The sequence below is a fragment of the Aplysia californica genome, unplaced genomic scaffold, assembly GCF_000002075.1.
Source record: "Aplysia californica isolate F4 #8 unplaced genomic scaffold, AplCal3.0 scaffold00253, whole genome shotgun sequence".
Classification (NCBI taxonomy): Eukaryota; Metazoa; Mollusca; class Gastropoda; order Aplysiida; family Aplysiidae; genus Aplysia; species Aplysia californica.
In genome coordinates, this window is record NW_004797523.1 from 174425 (window position 1) to 188070 (window position 13646).

Below are 13646 nucleotides of genomic sequence, written 5' to 3' on the forward strand. Positions count from 1 at the left end.
CACACACACACACACACACACACACACACACACAAACACACACGCACACACACACACACACAAACCCAAGCACGCACATAACAAAACATGGCATCTCATAGGTGGTTGCTCAGGCGTGCTTGCATTCTGAACCCACATAAGCAATTTGACGGCCGATGAGAGCATTGTGGAAAGCATGCTTGTGGAAAATAAAACAATAATAGATCTAATATTTGCTCTAGTTGAGAAACAAACAAAAAATAATAATAATAATTTTAAAAAATAGGGAAATCGAACTATACCGGCGAAGGAAGCTAACAGAAATCCCTGTAGAAGTGAGAAGGGAAATTATTACATGTGTTTTTCATGGATCGGGGTCTGGGGTTCTGGTTCACCTTATTGCCATCATTTCTTTCTTGAGGAGGAAGAGGAGAAGGAGGAGGAGGAGGCCTAATGCATAGAAATCAATAATGCGATCGATGACATTAGCGCAGATTTACTTGTGATGTCACGAAGAAGAGTTCCATTTCCTGTGACGTCATTCGTTCAATGGATGGGCTGCCATTTTCCTGTCGATGGGAGATGTTGTCTGATATCGAAGTTTTATGTTTTTGTCATGGGACACCTGGAGCAAAATTTCGGTCCAGGTTTGTAATTTCACTATAGAAATGCCTATGATTTAATTTCCACTTTCTTTTTTGCGTATATTTTCATCACAAAGGGTAATAGAATGCATGTAAGTGTCATAACATTGAGAAACGGGGAAACTGCTCTGCTACTGCTGACTGCTGACACTTATTTCGACTGTGACGACTGCACTCTTTGAGATAATGACGACACCGCGGACGAGGAACCAAGTCATGGATGACGCGCGGCTAGCTTTAGATAAGAAATACTATTATTTCAAAATACTTGCAATGCTGTTGTTAGATTTTCCCGACTTACTTAATTCAGTGGACTGACCAGTTAGCCAAATCAGAGATTTTACTTGACTTAAGGTTTGTTGCTGTACTGTTAGCAAGTAGGGGGTGACTTTCCTGTTGTTGTCTTCACACGGTTGATCTAGAAATCTAATCCTTGTCTCAAGTAAGACTCGAGTGGTTGGCTCTGCTAGATCTAGATTTTATGTGAATACTGTATCATGTTGCTTAGTATTTTCTAGAATTAAATATCCAACATGTTAATATTTAAAAGTATTTATCTGATTCCATCCTTGATTTTTTCAGGCTCTGGACAGAATTATTTTACTCTGTTCAGTTTTAGACCTGGGGTGCATGCTTAATCCATTACTGTGAAGCTCTAAGTTACTCTAATATGTATTTCATATACCAAACTGATAGGAATCAATAGAGGAATCTGTTTATTTCAATAACAATGACCTATTTTAATCTGCTTGTATTGTATTTTCTCTCAGACAAAAACGAATGAAGAAAAAACATTGCGCAACACCTCTTTGAAAATTTCAACTTAACACTTTTTCTCAGCTCTACAAGTCCTTATAATCCATAGGAATCACCACAAAATTGTAGCCATATCACCCTAGCACACATTTATGCAAGAATTTCACAAATTTAGTTGAATGTCTTACTTTGAAGGGCTTTTTTATTACACACAAAGCTCTGTGTTATTTACCCTTAGATGTAGTCTACATAGCGACAACAAAACAATGGTTTTTGCAAGATTTTCGCAGAGTTTCGATCTATATTGGGGCTCAGAGATTGAGGTCAGGTTTGTTTACCATGTTTTACTTCCTTTCGACAACTTAAAAAGTAGGAACTATGTTAAAAAGTGCACATTTGTTTCGGATTTTGCTCGGATTTAGCCGCTCACAGCGGCCGAATGTAGGCTGCAGAAAAACTCAGAGCCGCTGTCAGCGGCCGAATGGATGGAATCAGTTAAAGAATAGCAGCACTGGTTAACCTGCCATTATTATGACTTTGAATAGACGGTGGCTGGTATGCCTAATAAAATGTGTTTTGAATTAAAACCGATATACCCTGTCCCCAGTACCATTTAGGTTCTCAGTGATCTGCTGCAGTTTGTGCATTTCTGGGGGCCAAATGTAGAATTATCTGAAGAAGGAGTTTTGAATTTAAAGGCAGATTCGCATACAGATCTAATGCTATTCTTTAATTGTTAATTTATGTCTCTACCCTATTCTCGTGTAAATTCAGTTTGATTTTAAAGTCTAAGTGTAGATGTAGATATCCAGATCTCTAGTCTAATCCTCTTAGAGTCAGTTCCTGTATTAGAGATTAAAATTTTGTACTCATAAAGGAGTTGGGAATATGCCACTCCCTTTCATTTCCTACCGCCACTTCCAAATGATCTCATGGGATAAACCTGGGGCCTGGGGTATTATTGTTGGCAGCGACTATTTGCACTTGAGTCTGAATAACCTCCCTTGGCTATTCGGATTCAAGAACTCCAATGCGTGTATTGGATGGGGGCGGACAGGCAATTCGCCTTGGCCTTCCTCGGTTTCTACTAACTTGCCAAAATTTTCTACACAAATTAAGAAAAGTTAAATAACTGGTGTCAAAAGTGGACAGTTGCAAAACCTGAAACACTACACAACAAAGGCAAACAGGGAAACAGCAATCTGTACTCAAAGCAGTGAAAAAAAATTGAAAATCAAAGTTTCAGAACAACAAAGGATTATGACTTTCAATGTAGTCTATACCCGCTTTATTTGACGAGAAAAACAAAATCATTGATCAGTTGGAAGTTCTGATAGAAATTAAGCAGAAAAAAAGTTTAAACCCCTCCCTCCAAAGGAACAAATGTCAGTCATTCAAAGTCGCGCTTTGTAGTTTGAGTCCAAATAGCCACGGGAGGCTATTCTGACTCGAGTCTCAATAGAATAGCTACTTCAATTATTTTATGTATGGACCTGCTATAATATGTCTTTTTAAAAATAGATTCAAAGAATTAAGTTGTCTTTTGTTTTTTAAACAAACTGGGGGGGGGGGGAGGGGTGGTTCTGGGCGGCATATATATATATATATATATAGGGGGGGGGGGGGGGGGCCATGGGGATGCACTGCTTACGGTGGATAAGGGGGGGGGGGGGCGAGGTTAGGGGGCATGCCCCTTGTAAATTCACCATAATTTGATGTTTTGCAAGTGGCCAGGTGCATGTGTTCTGTAGTGAAAAATATGTCAGTTTATCCACCGAAAGCAGTGCATCTGCATGGGGGTGCGAAAGTAAAATTTTACCGAACTTTACTGAGGGCTGCACAGTGGATGCATGTTCATAAAGTGTAATATGATGGTGTTGTGCAAGTTGAATAACTCCACACAAAAATGTATTGCTAATGCAGGCTGTAAAGTTTGGTGTGTCAAAGACCAGATCCTTTTCTTTTTTGTTATGGTTCAAGTATTTTGTTATTATATTTCATAATACAGATTTGCACATTACCTTTTAAGTTGATTTTGACCTGGGTAGTCTTTACAATACTCTAAGGTATCGAATAAGCCATCCCCCCCCCCCCCCCCATGCTTATTTATTTTCTTTTTTTTTTGCGCACCCCTGCTCCTTATTCCATACCCCCCGTTTATTATTTTCAAACTTGCCATGACTGACGATCATGTGAAACATGTATTTAGAATAATGAAACTTAATTACCCTCAGTATTAGTACCGCTACCGCGTTGGCTACCTCAATTTTCTGTGTTTTTTCTAAACTTTTGCACACATTTTGGTTTATTTTAAAAAAATGAAACTGGTTTATTCCTAAATGGGAAAAGTTGTCACAGTAACTTACAAAAATCATAAAAAATTCATGATCACTTGTTCTTTTGTTCACTGAAGGAGAAACCAAACTGATTTGTTCTAGTACTGGGATATGAGGTTGAATGTGCCACCCCCGTCCACCTTTTTTAAAATTCTACCCCATTTGTTAATTTTGGACCACTTGTCCACCTCCCCCCCCCCCCCCCCCCCCGCGCCCTTTATCGATACCTCAGAGAAATCCTGATTTATTTGAGCTCCCTTTTGTTTCCAGTTTTGATGCAACTAGGGAGTTAAGAGTATCGACCTTGATTCAGGATTCATCTGGATCTGGAGTCATAGATTGAAAACGACAAAGTTCGAAAAGTGCTGATGATGAAAGATCTACCAGTAGTTTGCAGTGCAGAGACAGAGGAAATTAGATAAACAGTCAAACCTGTTCAAAATGAAATTGTAAAGGAGCCTGAAAGAAATTGCTATAGTCGTTTTTCGTCTTGGATGGGGGAAATTTGACGAGGTAGGAGGTACTGATGGTTAGCGAGCCAGCCAGGCCAAGAGTCGCATGTCCAATCAGAAAGCAGAGGTCAAAACTTTACATCTCTCAGGTCGTTTTTTAAAATCATTTTTACTGTACTAATCCATTGCTACCCAGTGCTTGTATCTCATTGGGACCACTGTCTGACCAATTAAAAACAGAAACAATTGAGCGCCTCTTTGTTTCCACCCATAACCCCTCCCATCGATGTATTGTAAGCATAATCAACCGATACCACCCTTCTCCTGTTTAATGTTATAATGATAATTATATATATTATATATTATATGATTTTGGGAACTTTTTTCTCAGCTGGATTTAGCCTGTGATCAGGTCAGGGCGGGAAGCAGTGGTCAAATTTCATACTTCTGGCTATTCAAAGTTTCTGTACCAGTTCGCCGCTTGAGCACTGTGAAGATAGTTGAGGTCAGATTTCCCACTCACATTGGTTGGACAGTCCTCACAGCAGATTTATCATATCAACCTCTGGTGGTATTGAAACCAAAGAGCACTGCGATCAGATTTTCATAAAAATCTGATTTTTAACAATTTAATTTTATTTCTATCAGTCGTAGAAAACTTGTTGTAAAATAATGTGCAATTAAACATTTTTTTATTTTTAGTTTATTTGCAATATTTGCACAACTCATCACAAATGACTTGAAAATAACCTGTTTTGTGTGCTTTTATGAGTAATTCACATTAATTTGCCATGATTGGTTCGTTACATAATCTAACTCTACTGGGGTTCTGGAGACTTCAGGGAGTTTTTTTCCGCCTCGACTCCGATTTTTAGGGGGAGGATTCTGAGGAAAACCCCTATTTTTGGTTATAGAGGGGTTTGTAGGCCAAAAGAGTTAAATTTTCATTGCCTTTCTCACTCTGGATCAAGATATAGGCCATGAACCGACACTTTTCACCTTTCCCTATCCTAGGCTAGTCACTTGATGTCACTCCATGTCTTCCCACTTCGCACTTTTCTGTGCATCTATTTCTGTGATTCTTCTCCAGGTTCCACATGGTCTTTCCTTGATCTTTTGCCCTTTAGGTTCCAATTTAACACTTTCCTTGTTTTGCAGCTGCTTGACTTCCTGAAAGTGTCCAATCCATGGCCAACGCCTTTTTCCCACTTCATCTCTGACTGGGATCTGTCTCGTTCTTCTTAATACTTCCTTGTTGGTGATACTGTCTGTCCATCTGATCCTCAGTAACTTCCTTAGACACTTGTTCAAGAAAACCTGGATCCTCTTTATGCAAGTCTGAGATGCGTTCCATGTCTCACATCTAAAAAACAAGACTGACTTCACATTTGAGTTGAAAATCCTCCGCTCTTTTCATAGTGAGATATCCCCGGTCTTCCAAACCCTATTCCAAGAAATAAATGTGGCCAGTGCCTTTCCAATGAGGGACTGTATTTCAGCGTCTGTTCCTCCCTCTCTGTCTATTATACTCCCAAGATAGCAGAAGGATTCAACATCTTCTAGTGCATTTTCCTCTGTTTTGACCTGCTCCTTTTGTAGTGCATCTATCCGTTGGACTTTTGACTCTCCGGGGTAGATCCTCAATCCAGCAGACTCGGATAGGCTGTTTAAAATTTTGGTCTTTGCTTGCATTTATTCCTGGGTGTGAGACAAAAGCGCCAAGTCATCTGCACTGTCCAGATTGTCCAACTGCGTCCATGGAGTCCAGTGTATGCCGTTTCTGTGTCCTCTGATGGTTTCCTTCATCACCCAGTCGATTGCCAAGATAAAGAGGAAATGTGATAGTAAACATCCATGTTGGAAGTAAAGACTTCTTTGACCATTGTCCAGTGCATTTCCACCTCTATGTCCTCCTCACCAAGATCAGCCAAGGGTTGAAACCCCTCTTTCTTGTGTCCATCTAGGAGAGTTACTTGAAACTTCGTTATTCTGGTTCCGTGCTTTTTGAGACGAAGCTTGAGTTTTACTATCAGAAGATGATGATCCGATCCAACGTCTGCCCCTCTCTGTATTACTGTAGAAGAATTATAACCTTGTTAAAAACTCAAAGCCTGCTATTGAATAATAATCTTTATCGGTGGAAACTAATAAATTCACCTAGGCCTACATGTTTAGATGCAACTTGTGAAATTGAAGATGAATTTCGCTTCATCCTTTATTGTTCAGTTTTGCCTATCAAAGAAAATTGTTCATTTCTCCCCCTTCTTAGCTCAACCCCAGTGATAAAAATATACGGAATGTTTTCACCCTTGACAAAAGATTTACACATATGTACAACGTATACTATTATATTATGGAAACTTTGTTCAACAGCAAGCTGGTAGGGCACAGCTTTTGTAATTTTTGTCCCGTTTCGTTTCTGCCCTGTTTTGTTTACACTTTCTTTTATTTTTAGATAATCGTCTGGATAGACAACAACAACACTGGATCGATTTAGATAATCATTCAGTGGTGCTCGTGCTGTATGGAAATGTTCCAAGTAATTTATTTTTGTACACCATATGCTTCTCTTTTTCTATAACTGTACGAATCTGTTGTCCCCAGGAGGTGAGGTGTGACCACAGCTGTCCAGTGTCTGTGGTGTCCGCCCTGACACACCCACCCACCCACACACACGCACACGCACACGCACACATATTCTGCCCTTGGCAGTTTTTGTGACCCCAGTGGAGGTCACGACCCTTGCCAGTGGAGCAAAATAGATTATAGAAAGGTGAGTGTGTATGTCCTTCCTGGTGTTGTGTCTCAGAGACGAAAGTGTTTGTTCTCTTAAATTATCTTGAATTCAAGACGTTTTCAATCTTCTAGCAGTGGGTGGTTGGTGGGTACTCTGGTGTGGTTTGCTCCTTCTTTCCTATCAAACTTCTATCATCCTGTCTCTTTTTTTTGTGTGCTACTCTCTTGTAACACCTCTAATCCTCTGTGCTTATAATATGACCTAATTGTGTTGCAAGTGCAGTAAAACTCTTACTAAAACAATCATGTAGCAGCACACTCACACCATGATTTTGTTTCCATGGTTCATACTGGTTATTTTGTCCAGTGCATGATGTTCCTTGTCCACCTGACATGAAAGTCAAGGGAGTATTATCGTTAATGCAAGATGTCTTCATTGCTGACTTGCGTGCTATTTTGCTTTGAAGTTATACTTTGTTTGTGAAGTTGGACTTTTCTTCAAATTCAAATACTTGTTTTCCAAACTTAAATTTTCAGTTATGTACAACTCCCTCTGATCATAGTTGCTGTGACCATAAAAATTACCAAATGTTGTTTTTTTTTTCTTCTCGCCTGGTAAAGGTGGGTTGAACAAATTTTTTTTTCTGATCTAAATAACATGAGTTTTGGCCGTGTTTCGTCTGGAACGAATTAGAATTACTTTTGTAGAAGACTATTCCATTGAATAGTAGTGCGCCCTGTGCAAGAAAAATAATTAACTGAATGGTGTGAATAACATTCTATAGGCTTGTCTTTCTCCTCCTCCCCTGTTTTTTCTGTTTGTCTCTTTTTCTTTTCACATCTCCGTCTTTCTCTCTCTCCCGTCTTCTCCTCTTAAAAAAAAAAGATTATCCTTTGTCTCCACACTCATGTACAAAAACATTGACAGTCTTCAAAACAAAAATGTATAAGAGTATACCCTTTTGTTTTAAGACAAAACACTGAAAGATACGTTCAACTATCTGACTTACATGGTGGAGCTTAATTTGTACTTCTGCCTATTTTTACTGTTTTAGAAATTATTCGTCTGTTTGTTTGAAATCATTCATATCTCAGGAGTTTATAGTTAATTGTTATGTTTGCGGTTTTGATTTTAAACAAGAAACAAGATTTAAACTTTTATTTTCCTGTCTTAGGTGGGTTTTTTTTACTTCTAACATTATTGTCTCTTGCTGGCGCTTCCCTTTCCTTTGTCTGACGAAATGCCCCTTGGAGACAGGCATGGAACAAATCGCAAGCATGTATTGTAAATTTTCATTATAATAGTAATAAATATTTGAAAATGTTATTCTTCGTTGGTTTGTTTGTTGTCCTAAAGTTGGTGGTTGGAGTTGGAGGACACTTATAGTGGGTCCCTTTTCTTTCCTTTCTGTCTCAGTTGTTTCTGTTTGTCTGTCTTTCTAAATATTTTAACAGTTATTGTGACTATATGCCCTTCTCTTTCACCTAACTCAAACTGTTCTGAACTATTCATCCTGGCCACGAGAGTAGCATAACTCTAGAAATGTGAGAAAAGTGTATAATATATATTATTGTCTGTAAGAAGAGCTGGTAGAGAGAGGAGAGAAAAGGGAAAGGAACCTACTGCTTGGTGGGACTCTTCAAAGACTTGTAGGGAAGTCTTTATAATAACTTTTTGAGACATGCAGGAACTGTCACCGTGACATGGGAGCTGACAGTTGCTACCTCAGAATTACAAAGTTCTGTCTGTCACTTTTGGCTGTTTTGAGTTACTGACACCACGAGTTCAGGAACCAAATGCTCTATAAAAATGGTAAGGGGTGGGTCACCATCAGGCAAGTTGGAACTGGTTTGATTATCGAATGAGGATCAGGAAGGTGAGAGTACCGAGAGGAGCCTTTGTTTTGATGCGAAATGTTTTTGAAGTTCGAAAAATTGAGAAAGTGCACTAAGCTGAAGCTTTCTTCTGTATATAATGCAGTGTGCTGTATAGACGGAAAGGGTCATGTAATGACGCGGCTAAGATGAGTTCCACCTCTATGTCAGTTTAACATAAGATTTATTTTAAAGATGGTTAGACTTATCACCATAGAGAAATTGTTGCAGTTAGGGAAAAACGAAAGAAATATGATGAAGGAAATAACACCGAGAATCTGACAATGTGTTGGACGAACGTTTAAGAAAATCGATGTCAAGTATAACCAGGAAAGTACGGAAAAGGGAAAGGGGTTTTTTTTTTTTGGGGGGGGGGGGGGCGAGACCTGTGAGCTAACATTGGATATAGGTACGTGTAGAGGTATAGAGAGAGACCAAGATTCTGGACTAAACTATTAAAATATTATTAGGGAGGAATTGTTTACTGTGCGTGCCTTTTTTAGACGAGAGCGAGAGAGAGAGAGAAAGAGAGGGAGAGAGAGAGAGAGAGAGAGAGAGAGAGAGAGAGAGAGAGAGAGAGAGAGAGAGAGAGAGAGAGAGAGAGAGAGAGGGGGGCCTTGCGCGCCGTCACCGTTGACGCCGAGCCCGCTTCTGTGACGTAGCCTGTTGTGTCCCGGTCGTGACGTCAGCCCGCCGTGACGTGGCGGCGAACGGGGACGGCTTGACGCACTACTTGACGTGTCTGTGCGCGCCCTCGTTTTATCTGATTTCGCAGCACAGTCACGTGTTGTGAATTTGCAACTACAGCGTCGTTTGTTGGGTGAGGTGGATAAGACGTGTTAACACACCTTTCATTAGTCGGCGCTTGCTGATAGTCACTGCTCGGGCCCGCGGGTGGGGGGTGAGGGGGGGGGGGGGGCAATATGTCACAGAGGTGGACGGTAAATTTAGACACGTAACTCATGGTTCAAGTTCAAAGAAACAATGTGTCTTTAGCCCAATTAATTAATCGAGCACCACTTCACACGTTCCTTAATTTGTCGCGGGCTTTGGACCTTGACTTAAGTTCTCAGTGTGGCTGCCTTAAAAATTGTTTGGCGGGCATTCATGCCTTTAAAATGCAGATATTTTATTTTTAAACCTTGAGCTAAAAAAAAAAGAAGAAATTTGCTGTGAAGTTGACACGTACATTGAGGATCAGAATTTGATGTATAAAAAATGGTCCTTGATGATTGTCCTCTTAACTTGTAACATACCCTCTCCCTTTCGTGGGTGGTTGGCGGGTGCTCTGGTGTGGTTGGCTCCTTCTTTCCTATCAGAGATCTATCGTCCTTATCTCCCCTTCTTTTTTATGTTTGTTACTCTCTTGCAACACCTCTAATCTTCTGGCGCTCATATGACCTTATGCAGTTGCGAGTGCCGTAAAACCTCTACTAAAACTAAAACTCTCCCTTTCACCATCTCTTCACCGGGGCTTGGTGTGGGGCTGTCCTGTTTTTTTTGTTGGTTATGTTACGTTAAGCTCTTGGGCCGAAATATGCCCCAAAGCTGAGTAATTTTTTTTTGTTATCTGTTTGCCGTTCGTGTTTCTCGAGATATCCATAAGCCCAAAAGTAAGTTAGATCGAGCGCAGAGTAGGTCGGGAACGTTTTCTAGGGCGCGAATTCACTTGACTCGTGACGTAATCGGATTAAAGTGGCTCAGTTTACTTCCCCTGGCCACATTGGTGTGTCAGTGTGTGTGTGTTTGTGCACGTGGGCGTTTGTCTGGGTGTTTATATTGGTCTTTTAGTGTTTATTATATTACTAGCGAGGGTGTGTGGGTTTTTTTCGCCTGGTCGCGAACATGTGTGCGTTGGTTTGTATGGTTGTGCGTTTGTATATTCGCTCTGGTCATTGTGCGTCAAATTGTTTTTGTGGGTGGTTGGCAGGTGCTCTGATGTGCTTTGCTCCTTCTTTCCTGTCAAACATCTTTATCGTCTCCTCCTTTTTTGTGTTTGTTACTCTCTTGTAAAACCTCTAATCTTCGGCACTTATTGACCTTATCGTGTTGCGAGTGCCCTCAAACGCTTACTAAACCTAAAACAAATTGTCTGGATGTAATCTAAATCTCTTTTCTTTGATCGGGTCGGGTCGTAGTTGAATGAGAGAGAGAAAAACACACATACAGAGAGAGAGAGAGAGAGAGAGAGAGAGAGAGAGAGAGGGGGGCCTTGCGCGCCGTCACCGTTGACGCCGAGCCCGCTTCTGTGACGTAGCCTGTTGTGTCCCGGTCGTGACGTCAGCCCGCCGTGACGTGGCGGCGAACGGGGACGGCTTGACGCACTACTTGACGTGTCTGTGCGCGCCCTCGTTTTATCTGATTTCGCAGCACAGTCACGTGTTGTGAATTTGCAACTACAGCGTCGTTTGTTGGGTGAGGTGGATAAGACGTGTTAACACACCTTTCATTAGTCGGCGCTTGCTGATAGTCACTGCTCGGGCCCGCGGGTGGGGGGTGAGGGGGGGGGGGGGGCAATATGTCACAGAGGTGGACGGTAAATTTAGACACGTAACTCATGGTTCAAGTTCAAAGAAACAATGTGTCTTTAGCCCAATTAATTAATCGAGCACCACTTCACACGTTCCTTAATTTGTCGCGGGCTTTGGACCTTGACTTAAGTTCTCAGTGTGGCTGCCTTAAAAATTGTTTGGCGGGCATTCATGCCTTTAAAATGCAGATATTTTATTTTTAAACCTTGAGCTAAAAAAAAAAGAAGAAATTTGCTGTGAAGTTGACACGTACATTGAGGATCAGAATTTGATGTATAAAAAATGGTCCTTGATGATTGTCCTCTTAACTTGTAACATACCCTCTCCCTTTCGTGGGTGGTTGGCGGGTGCTCTGGTGTGGTTGGCTCCTTCTTTCCTATCAGAGATCTATCGTCCTTATCTCCCCTTCTTTTTTATGTTTGTTACTCTCTTGCAACACCTCTAATCTTCTGGCGCTCATATGACCTTATGCAGTTGCGAGTGCCGTAAAACCTCTACTAAAACTAAAACTCTCCCTTTCACCATCTCTTCACCGGGGCTTGGTGTGGGGCTGTCCTGTTTTTTTTGTTGGTTATGTTACGTTAAGCTCTTGGGCCGAAATATGCCCCAAAGCTGAGTAATTTTTTTTTGTTATCTGTTTGCCGTTCGTGTTTCTCGAGATATCCATAAGCCCAAAAGTAAGTTAGATCGAGCGCAGAGTAGGTCGGGAACGTTTTCTAGGGCGCGAATTCACTTGACTCGTGACGTAATCGGATTAAAGTGGCTCAGTTTACTTCCCCTGGCCACATTGGTGTGTCAGTGTGTGTGTGTTTGTGCACGTGGGCGTTTGTCTGGGTGTTTATATTGGTCTTTTAGTGTTTATTATATTACTAGCGAGGGTGTGTGGGTTTTTTTCGCCTGGTCGCGAACATGTGTGCGTTTGTGTGTATGGTTATTTTGTATATTCGCTCTGGTCATTGTGCGTCAAATTGTTTTTGTGGGTGGTTGGCAGGTGCTCTGATGTGCTTTGCTCCTTCTTTCCTGTCAAACATCTTTATCGTCTCCTCCTTTTTTGTGTTTGTTACTCTCTTGTAAAACCTCTAATCTTTGGCACCTATTGACCTTATCGTGTTGCGAGTGCCCTCAAACGCTTACTAAACCTAAAACAAATTGTCTGGATGTAATCTAAATCTCTTTTCTTTGATCGGGTCGGGTCGTAGTTGAATGAGAGAGAGAACAACACCCCTCCAGAGAGAGAGAGAGAGAGAGAGAGAGAGAGGCTGCGGGGGAGAGGGAGAGAGAGAGGGAAAAAGAGAGAGAGAGAGAGAGAGAGAGATTGGGGGGGGGGGGGGGCGACACATTATAATTGCGAGTTTGCCTAGTACCCGCCTTGGGAGTTGTGATTGTTTATGACACAGTGGACTAGCCAGTCGTTTTTTTTTTCTTCCTATAATTATAATAGATTTCCTTGTTACAGTTACAGGTAATTGCAGCTGGTTTCTACTTTGGACTATTGATATTATTTTTTAGGGAAGTATTGAACTTTGGTCTTACACTTCGAGAACTTCGTAACATTATCGTTAGCCGCTTAGCGTGTGAAAGAAAGTTCGTCTTGATGTGAAATATTTCCCTTGTTTTGCTGTTGTCAGCGAAGGATGTGTCGAAACAAGGGTCAGGTTGAAATTTAAAAAAATGTTTCATGAACTCGACTTCTCACAGCGGTTGAGACCTTTATATTCTTGATATACAGTGAAAAGCCTGTCAATAGCAATGAGCAACGACCCATTGGTGACGTTTTTAAATCACCGTGGTGGTTGTGAATTACTGTTTCGACCGTCAGGAGCCACGAAGAAACGCAGAGATGGGAAATAGTATAGGAAGAGTTGGATACGCATTACTGTAAAAAGAAAGAAATAATTAGGCCTCAACCGAGGAGCTGCTGGCTGTTCCAAATGTTAGACTAGCCTTTGTTCGATGAACAATCGAGCTGTAATCGCTCGCTGCTTGCTTTTCACATGTCCTCCGGGGTGAGGAGGGACTGCGGTGGCGGGGTTTTAGGGCAGGCGGCCGACGTACAATGCGTCCAGCATAATGTCTGCACAATAGTATTTAATTAGTACACCTGTGTGGACACAAGCATCTCCCCCTGGGGTGGGGGGTGGGGAGTTGGAAGCTGGACTACGAGAAAACTAGTTCAGTAATGCTATTATGGGAAATGGAGGGCTCGAGTCTTCACGTGACGTTGTGTTTGTTTGGTCAGGTCCCCTCTTATATATTCCCTCTTATTATCGCAGGCCGTGTGTGTGGACTTTAAACGGAAAGCTCCATTGTAGGTTTTGGGGAAAGAGTTGGGTGGTG

The 13646-nt window shown here is 41.3% G+C and overlaps 1 protein-coding gene across 1 annotated transcript in view; it reads left to right on the plus strand.

Moving 5' to 3' along the window:
• Positions 1-307: 307 nt before the first annotated feature.
• LOC101846657 (cAMP-regulated phosphoprotein 21) overlaps positions 308-13646 on the plus strand; it is a 76892-nt gene continuing 63553 nt past the window's right edge. The window contains exons 1-2 of the mRNA XM_005100601.3: positions 308-626; positions 6772-6940. The gene's annotated coding sequence lies outside the window, so the exon portion shown is untranslated. The remainder of the gene's footprint in view (positions 627-6771; positions 6941-13646) is intronic.